The sequence below is a fragment of the Xenopus laevis genome, chromosome 1L (assembly GCF_017654675.1).
Source record: "Xenopus laevis strain J_2021 chromosome 1L, Xenopus_laevis_v10.1, whole genome shotgun sequence".
Classification (NCBI taxonomy): Eukaryota; Metazoa; Chordata; class Amphibia; order Anura; family Pipidae; genus Xenopus; species Xenopus laevis.
The window spans coordinates 107,716,725-107,726,989 of record NC_054371.1 but is presented as its reverse complement, the minus strand read 5'-3'; the positions used below and the strand labels follow the sequence as shown (position 1 = coordinate 107,726,989).

Sequence of the window (10,265 nt, the reverse complement as noted above, 5' to 3'; positions counted from 1 at the left end):
CGCGCTTGCAGGCGAACCAGCGTAGTACTTTCAGTAGCTCCAGATTCTGAAAATGGGTGGGACGCACCGCAGAGACACGCCCACTCTCGTTCCACCGTACGCACATGCTTTAATGTACGCCCCTTCCGCCGGCGTCCTGCTTAGTGCCAGTGTCACTTGGAGGAGACAAGATGGTACCACCGGTCCCAGTATCGCCCTTTATTAAGGTGAGACTATTGCTCCTACTGCTACGCGTTGTCTTTATCATGTGTGGGTTCTCTGCTTCGAGCTTACACCTGGGCCTGTATTGTGTGTATCGCTTTTGGATCTTGAAGGTGACACAATGGCTGCGGCCTGCTACGCAATGGGGGTAAATGTGTATCCTATGTAGTAACCAGGCTGCTCAAGATGTTCGCTTCCTTGTCAACAACTCGTACCTAGCAAGGGTCAATACCTTAATAAGAACTTAATATCGGCGCGGTTGTGTAAATGTCCTTTTAACATTTATTCCCCTGTTACTAAGCAAGTTAAAGATAATTGTATCATTTACATACAGCAATAGGCACCGCTGGCTGATTTACTTACTCATCACTTACCCATTGACACCAAGGTCACTACAAAGAGACTTGCTCTAAAACAAAATGAGAGACAAGTCATACAAGGTGCAAAGTTTGCTACTGGTCTAATTACCTATAGTATCCAATCAGCAGGAAACTTGCTATTATCTGTTTAAAAGCCGCTTATCTTATTAGTTATTATGGGTTACTGCACTTGGCAAACGGTATGCCTTTATTTATATGGGGGGATAAAATCTTTTTATTTATTTTTTATATAAGGGGTTTTGATCATATGGCCTTTTGTTTACATAACAATTTACAACACACTTCCATCTGAAGATAAATTGGCTGCAATCTCCAGTCGTATTGCATGTAACCACACATTTAATTAGTGAACAAGTGCCTCTCCATTCATGCATCCTTCTTTTGTCATTTCTGCTTTTATTTCTCATTTTATTTTTCCCTCCAAATACAGTTCGCCAGATATTCTGCATTACTGGTTGGAATGATTTATGGCAAGACAAGATATGGTAATGTTATTTCTAAACTATCTATTATATAGATGGAGAATACAAATAGCACCAGTTAAGTGTAAAATAGACATGTTTACTTTATGGGGATATTTAGTATTTATTTGGCTGCTTTTTGAGATTTAGATTTGTTGTTGCACTTATATGGTAGTTTAAAAAGGTGTATGTGGATTAGTGGTTATATATGTGTTAGCCTTATTATGGAAGAAATTCACATCCCAAACTTAAAAACGTAATGAATGAAATTGAGTGGAAGCATCTAACTCTAAATGTTCTACTCTTTCACTCTCTAATGTACACCAACCCTCTATCATTAAATTTACTAATCTACAACCTCATTGGTTGCACATTCCAGCAATTAGTTCAACACTAATTCCATATTTAAAAAATGCCCAAGCCCTCCGCTACTCGCCTCTCTTGATTCCTGGCATAGCTTCAAGAACAGGAAAGTTGCAATTAACATTAGACTTGCAGGAGAAATGTAAATAGTGCTTCAGCTTATCATTACTTCGGCAGCTTCCCAACTCCCCTATTCTTGAAGTTGTGTTGGTTGACACAGTTGAGTAGCTAGAGGCACCTTTCAAATGCAATACTAATTCTAGGCACCTCTTTATAGGTATTATTATGGTGTGTAGGGCCTTTATCAAGGATCTTTCAAATAAGGCAATAACAGCTGTTTTATAGTGGGGTTTACAGTATGTTGGTCAGAGGTCAAGTTCTCTTGTACCTTCCTGTGTACATATATCTGTGTCTTTTCTATGTATTCCAGACTATTTGAAACCAGTTGCTGAAGAAGAAAGGAAGGTAGAAGCTGAAGAAAAAAGACTGCGAGAGGAAGCAGAGCGAATTGCTAAGGAATTAGCAGCAGGTGAGTTATTTGGACTGTTAACAAAATTAGTTTATTTATTAACCACAATTCAAAATTGTTCAATGTTTGCTAAAATATAGAAGCCCTAGCAACCAGATAAAATAAATAAAAAGAATAGTTTAAGAAAAAAATTAGACATTTAGTATTTTTTTTTTTTAAAGTTGTTTTTATTAAAGATTTTCGTAAGCATGTCATACATCAATGGATCAGAAAAGTCCCAGTATCAGTCAACATAGTGAAGGAAGTATGCATGCCATATAGGATATGATACATTTAGAGAAAGAGAAAATAAACAGAAACATAAAACAAAGCTAGCATAACATTATATTTCCACGGTTTCGTATTACATATATATCAGTATTCCGAGATTGGACACAGATTCCCAGATCCAAAGAGACAGGTTAAGTCTATTTACCTGAAGTAAGACGACAGAAGCCTATTAGACATTTAGTATTTTAACAGTTAACAAACATAAAGCATAGGACTTTGATATTGCTTCCCATGTACATTTGTCCTGTGCAACTCAGGAACTTGTCCTCCCATTAGTTTGTGTATTGCGCCAAAACCTACCTGTCATTGCTTCTTGCATATTCAGTTACACTTATCACTCATTGCTATCAGGAGTGGTGACTGGCAAACAGGGACATTTTAACTACTGCAACAGTCAAAATATGTATGCCATAGTTTGGATATTGATGTCTCATGCAAATGCAAGTGATCCGAAATGTCTAATTTTGTAGCCTGCTTCCATTATGGTATCAGAATCTAATTCCAAGCTTGGGACTGAAGAGGTGCAAGCAAAAAAAGTTTTTGTATAAAATGACAGACCTGTAAAGCTTCAGCCTTATCTCTTTTTTTTTTCTAGCTAATGAAGATACCATTCTGAAATGAATTCCCATCCATTAAAGGACACTTTACCACCGTATTGTATTTCCTTGTTTATTGCTCCTGGGTTGCTTATGTAAAAGAAATTATGGTAATATAAACTTTCAAGAAAAATTGTGTGTGTGGTTTTTTTTTTTTATGGAAAAAAAATGGTTTTAATCATACTAAGATTTAGAAGATTAAATTATTTTGAATTTTTTTATATTAAAATGTTAATGTGACTGAATAGGTTAACCCACTGGTTTCCAGACTTTTGGACTAACTTCCTAGAAGGAATTCAAGGAAGGAGCCTAGCCTAAAGTCAAAATAGGGGAACAACAGGAATGAATGCTTTTATTGGCTGTTTTGGCTATACCTGTAGTTTTGTACATGGATTTATGGCGATATGAACTGTGGTGGTTATTGGGAAGGGATCTGGAAGACCTGGCATTCGTGATATGTTAGTACAGTACAGTTATATGTTCGTATGAATGACAATGATTGGAGGAAGGCAAAAATAATTATTTCCGAAAACTAGGTGGTACAGGTAGGGATGATGTAGCACCTTTTTTTGGGTGAGGGGAAGAAGATGGCTAGAAGTTAAGCAAAGATTTTAAATGGGTTGTTCACCTTCCAAACCTTTTTTTTTTTTTACTTCAATTGTTTTCAGATTGTTCATCAAAATTACAGACTTATTTTTTCAGTTGCTTTCTATTGTCTTAGTTTTGTTTTACCGTTTTTTTCAAAATTGAAGTATAAATTTTGATGTTCCTGTCTCTGGTGTGTCAGGCTGGCAGCTCAGTAATTCAGGTGCAGATTAATTGTTACTATTTGCTCCATTAGCTGATACATTTCTCAGCAGCATCGGTGGAATATTCACTCGCCTTCCTGGACAGTAGGATGTATCCGATTCTTCCCCACCTGGGGTCTCCACCTGACAGCAGAGTCACTGAGGTTCAGGTGGGGCATGGTCAGAGGCAAGTCTCCCGCTGCTATGTCTTCAGTGGTATCAATCCATATAGTCACTTATTTAAAGTGTACAAAAAAAAACACGGGTTGTGAGAGATATAAACGGAGCTCACCCTTCCTTGTGGCGTCTCGGCCGCAGCTCTCGCGATACTCCGGCAACTCCAAGCCGGCGTCTACAAGGCAGATTCTGTGTATCGCTAGTCAGCGCTGGCCCGTCCACATCAAGACTCGCCACACTTATTCTTTGAAAAAAGCGGCTTTTATTCGACTTGCATAAGTGATAACAGGCAGTGGGTAAGTGGTGCGAACTAACGCGTTTCGTGCCCACTCTATTGGCACTTCATCAGAGTTCTCTCTCTGATGAAGTGCCAATAGAGAGGGCACGAAACGCGTTAGTTCGCACCACTTACCCACTGCCTGTTATCACTTATGCAAGTCGAATAAAAGCCGCTTTTTTCAAAGAATAAGTATGGCGAGTCTTGATGTGGACGGGCCAGCGCTGACTAGCGATACACAGAATCTACTTTGTTAAAGTGCCTGTGAAACTGGACTTCCCCATTTTGCCAGAGCCTTCATGAATGAAGTAAATGCAGGACAAAACAAGTATAACCCTTGTAATAAACTTTTAATCTGCAGGGAAAAATGTCAACTATTGTGTTATTGCTTAGATGTCTCCTAGTACTGTTGCACCAAATAGTATATCCTCTGATAGCCTTTGGTCTATTTGTTTAATGTTATGTGTTGCCAGTCCACATTCCAAGCTATTTGACCCCCAATCTGAGAGCAAACAAAGCCAGGACCCTCTGTAATACAATACACATAGTGGGCCCCAGGTCCCCTTGCCCTGTGCATTGTCTAGAACCTATACTTCACCAAATGGCACCCCAGTATTAGCTGTGATTGGCACAATTCAGGGCTGGTTAGGTCTCTGTAATGGCCCACCCAGAATGTAATGTAATTGGCCCCTCTTGAAGAAGCCTTTGTGGTTGGCAGAAATAATCAAACCCTGTTCTGCATTTATTTACTATGCCCACCTCCTCTCATGGCTTTGTGCTGTTACATCCCCCACTGTTACAATCACATATTTCTCTGCTGCCCATTAGTGTTGCCACCCGGCCGGTATTTTACTGGCCTAGCCGGTAAAACACCAGCCGGGGCCGGTATTACAAATTTACTGGCAGTGTAGCTGCCGGTAAATTTGTAATACACTTAAAAAAAGCCCATGCCCTGCCCCCAGCCTGCTCCAAACGTACCTTTTTTCCTGGGCTTCTTGCCAAATTTGTGTGTTTGGCTCCGCCCCCTTTGACGTCACGATCCAACCAGCCAATAGCGTGCCCGGTCCCCTTTATCGTCACAGCCCCGCCCCTTTAAGACCGCCCATCCAACTGCCGGTAAAGGTTATTTTAAAAGGTGGCAACCCTACTGCCCATAGCTGTGTGAGACAAGTAACATTCACATGGGGGGAGAGAAACATTTAAAGGAACAGTAACACCAAAAAATCAAAGTGTTTTAAAATAATGAAAAATGTACTGTTGCCCTGCACTGGTAAAACTAATCTATTTGCTTAGGAAACACTACTATAGTTAATACAAACAAGCTGCTGTGTAGCAATGGCTGAAATTGAAAAAAGGGCTATATGGCACAGGTTAAATAGTAGATAACACCTTTATGTTCTACAGAGCTTATCTGCTGTGTAACCTGAGCCTTTTCTCCTTTGAATGGCTGCCCCCATTGCTACACAGCAGCTTGTTTACATAAACAATAGTAGTGTTTCTTAAGCAAACACAGCAGTTTTACCAGTGGAGGGCAACATTGCATTATATTTGTATTACTTTAAAACACTTGTATTTTTTGATGTTACTGTTCCTTAGTTATGTATTAAAATTACTCCTCTAAAAATTAGAGTGCAAAAGATATGGCATGACTCTAAAGGAAATTGGAGACCACCAACACATACAGCCCTGAGGGTATTGCACCTAATTAAACTTACTTATGGCTGAAATTTATGTTGCTATTCCTTCAGACAGATTTGGGGGTAATTATTTGAGCTGCAGATGCTGACAATTAGCTTAGGTGCTTTAGATCATCAGTGCTCAGCCGACTTGGGGAGAATTCAGCATAAAAAATAAATTGGTGTTACTGTTCCTTTAATGTCCTTGAAAATGAGAACATAGTGTCTTTTAAAAAAAAAATTATCCTATTATTTTAAAGATGTAACATCAGATATCCCAAGCAATGTGTATGCTATTACTTGTCCTTGTTTAAGCTTAGTGAATAGATTAAACATTACGTATCCCAAATAGTGTCACTGCTAAGCACTAAACAAGTGCTGTATATACTCAAACTGGGCTCTAATACAGAACTTAAAAGGATATAACACAAAACAATTTCAATAAATATCTTCATTATCAAGATTTCTCTGAATGATACTTTCTCCAAAATGACAAACAGCTGCAGGGGTCCACTGGGGTTCTGACTGATACACACTCTCTCTCTCTGACCCTGTGCATGTGTCAGATTTAGCTGGCCCTAAAAAAGACACTTCTACTGTATGTGTCCCGAGTGTGTGTGATTTAGCTGGCCCTAAAAAAGATACTGCTATGTGTCCGAGTAACTTTTACCAACACCACTTGAGCATTAGCAGAGGGAGAATTTTGTATTTGCGGAGACTATTTGAAGACATTTTCAACATGGACTCTTTCATAGTATTCTAGGGCCAATGTCTTGTATAATACCAAGGATTACAAATTCAATCCAGAGTAGAGGAAAAAGAATTTGCTTGCCTGTCTGCAGCTGCACAGAAACAAAGAATAAGGAGTCAGACAGCATATGATGAACCCTGTGTGTACAGGTATGGGATCAGTTATCTGGAAACCCATTATCCAGAAAGTTCCAAATTACAGAATTGCTCACATAGACTTTTTTAATGAATTCCTTTCTCTCTGTAGTAATAAAATGGTACCTAGTATTTGATCTAACTAACAAACGAAGATATAATTAATCCTTATTGGAAGAAAAAACTGTCTATTGGGTTTATTTAATGCTTAAATGATTTTCTAGTAGAATTTAGGTATGAAGATCCTAATTACAGAAAGATCCATTATCCCAGGTCCCAAACATTCTGGATAACAGGTGCCACACTTGTATTTAAATATTCTTAGGTGATGGTTAATATTTGCAGTAAGGAACTACAATAGATGATAGATATAGATATTGTCTTTACATATCCTTTAAATTGGTAACTGGCTATAATAATAAGATTGTAATTTAAGGACATGGAAAGGCTGCACTGTTAGGTCACTAAGCTCTCCTGGCTGGTAGCCTTCTCTTGGCAGATTTGCACACTTCTTCTTTGATTGATTAAATCAGGAACAGGTATGGGGCCTGTTATCCAGAATGCTCAGGACCTGGAGCTTTCCGAATAATTAATCTTTACATAATTTGATTCTTCATACTTTAAGTCTACTAGAAAATAATTGAATATCTAAATCTGGAACAAGTACGCACTATTTCATTATTACAGAGAAAAAGAAAATGGGTTTTAAACATTTAAATTATTTAGATAAAATTGAGGCAATGGGAGATGGTCTTCCTGTAATTTGGAGCTTTCTGGATAACAGGTTTCCAGATAACAGATCCCATACCTGTACTCAGAAGAAGGAGGAAAACAAAGCAACTTCTGAAGGAGATGGCAGCTTTATCTGGCTGTGGGCTTGACCCTACAGCTAATGGCTACTGTTAACGTAGGAAAACTATGAAAGCAATTCCAGTTCTGATCAGTCAGTCAAATTCAAATCAGCTCTCCAACAGAGTTCACAGAAATATTAAGAGAACACCAACCTGCTCAGGTCGCCCAAACAAGCAACAGAGAGAGGAAGTCCTGAAATCATTGACCTAATTTGCTGATGTATTACAATTGCACAATTACAAGTACCCATGTTCATTAATAAGAACTCATTACATATTGCTTCATTACATATTGCTTCAAAATAAAAATACCCTATCCTTATGTCGATCTGAAACCCAAAACTGTTCTTTGGAATTGGAATAGGGGTGATTGCCCAAGGCCATGTTAAGCATCACATTTATGTCGAAGAGTGGGGCAGAGCGTATATAACAGGGCAATAAGGCACAAGACGGCATAGGTAGCACTTTATGTCAGCCTGCAACCCTTTTGGTGCAAGTGGTAGCAAAAGTCTATTGGCAGTTACACCTGTTTGCATCCCGCTAAACGCAGATCTCATGTTAAAAGGATGGGCTACCTTAAAGTTAACTTTTAGTATGCTTTAGAATGGCCAATTCTAAGCAAATTTTTAATTGGTCTTCATTCTTTAGTTTTCATAGTTTTTAAATGATTTGCCTTCTGACTCTTTCCAGCTTTCGAATGGGGGGTCACTGACCCCATCTAAAAAACAAATGCTCTGTAAGGCTACACATCTATTGTTACTTCTCCTAGCTATTACCTCTCTATTTATTCAGGCCCTCTCCCATTCATATTCCAATCTCTTATTGAAATCAGTGTATGGTTGCTAGGGTTATTTAGACCCTAGCAACCAGATCGATGAAATTACAATCTGGAGAACTGCTGAATAAAAAGCTAAATAACTCAATAACCACAAATTTAAAAAAAAAATGAAAACCAATTGCAAATTTTCTTGTTAATTGTGCACAACCCCTTCAACGGCCCAGAGACATCTTCTTTGTGATTAAAGGACATATGGTTATTCCACCTAATGGCAGGTAGTGCATTGCTAATTTTAGAACAGCCATCATGTCTTGTGACCTCCAGAGATCCCTACATGTTCCTCCAGATTACTGAACAAGTACTTCAAAACCAGTAAATATTTATATATGAAGAGTTCCATGACTTTTATAAAAGTGTCTGACCTGTGACTTCATTAATCTCAGTGTTTTTAAAGGACATAGAAAGTATTGACTAGAGTCTAAAATTTTCATATGGCACATATTAAAGCGAGAGGGACCTCCAGTGACAAAAATAGGCAATACATTAAACTCCGACACATTTCTCTATACTCATGCAATTAAAAGTAACATTTATCATATCATATTAAAATGTACATCGATGACCCCACATAAAGCCTGATGTCCTTCATGTAGGTGTTTGTCTCTGGTACATATACAGGAGCTAAGTAAAGGACTGTCTTTTTCTGAAAGTAGGAATTTTGACATTTTTGAAACAATCTATAATTGTTTATATATTAATAATAATTTATTAGAAAAACTGTTTTAAAAAAAAAATTGCACTAAGAGAGAGAAATTATATTTTGGACTGCCCGAATGGGGATAAGAGGGAGGTATTACAAGGTATAAATATTTCTAGATTTAAAAATCACAGCGAGTTCTACCCTACTCAGTTTAGAGGGCCTCTGGTAGATAGACAACAAAGGGTTGAGGAAGCATTATGTCAATTACACTCGGAGATTCCTGTGGCACAGACGGCCTCTATTTTGACTAGGGTAGAATGGGCTGCATTAAAGGAACTCCAGAGGGAAAATACCATATTAATAAAAAATTCTGACAAAGGTGGTTTGGTAGTTCTGCTGGATTCAAATATCTATAAAAATGTTTGAGACAATTGGGTGGCCCGGAGTCATATTTACCACTAAAGAAAGATCCTACTAAGCATTTCCTTAGTGAACTGGTCACACTCATAGATGTAGTTTTGGAAAAATGTTTCCTTATACTTGAGTTCCCAGTTATTCACACTTTTTACCATTTGCATAAGGTGCATTAGGAACAGAGGCCACCTATAGGGAGACTTATCATATCTGGCACACCTTTCTTAATGGGAAAACCTTTGGCACTAAGGTTAGGTAGATACAGTATGTGAGAGATACTGCAGATGTGCTTTTGAAACTTAAGGATATTGATTGGAGAAGGGAATACGGCTGAGCCACATTGGATGTGACCTCACTATATTCTTCAATACCCCATCAAAAAGGCTTAGAACATGATAAACTATCTTCTTAATAAATATAGTGATTATTCAGAAGAACTTAAGGCCTTTCTCCTTTTGGCTATAAAGTACTTATTGGAACATAACTATTTTGTATTTGATGCACAATTTTACCTGCAGAGATGTGGGACGGCAATGGTAGCTAAATTTGCTCCCTCGTCTGCCAACTTTTTTTACTCATTTTTGTGTTGGGTGAATCTGTGCCGAAATTCGCAAAACGGCGAAAATTTGACAATTATTATAAGCGTGACTATTTGGACCAAATGCATTAAAGTGAATGGGCATCCAAACAATTTTGATGTGCGATGAGGTGATTATGCAATGGTTTTCTTGCTCAATTATGATTAGTTTTAACTTATGGGAGGGTTTTGTTTGAATATATATATAGAGAGAGAGAGAGGCATGTGTTTGTCTCTTGAATTGCTTATGACTAAGTGCTGGGTAAAACACCTTAGGCTTTATGTGCGGTCTTGATGTACATTTTAATATTATGTACATTTTAATATGATGTAATAAATTTT

The 10,265-nt window shown here is 38.0% G+C and overlaps 1 non-coding gene across 1 annotated transcript; it reads left to right on the top strand.

Moving 5' to 3' along the window:
- The first annotated feature begins 48 nt into the window (after positions 1–48).
- Positions 49–2,933, top strand: LOC108719867. The gene is made up of 4 exons (XR_005961004.1): positions 49–206; positions 1,012–1,066; positions 1,836–1,934; positions 2,800–2,933. It is a non-coding gene; the product is annotated as an uncharacterized LOC108719867 (transcript).
- Positions 2,934–10,265: the final 7,332 nt, after the last annotated feature.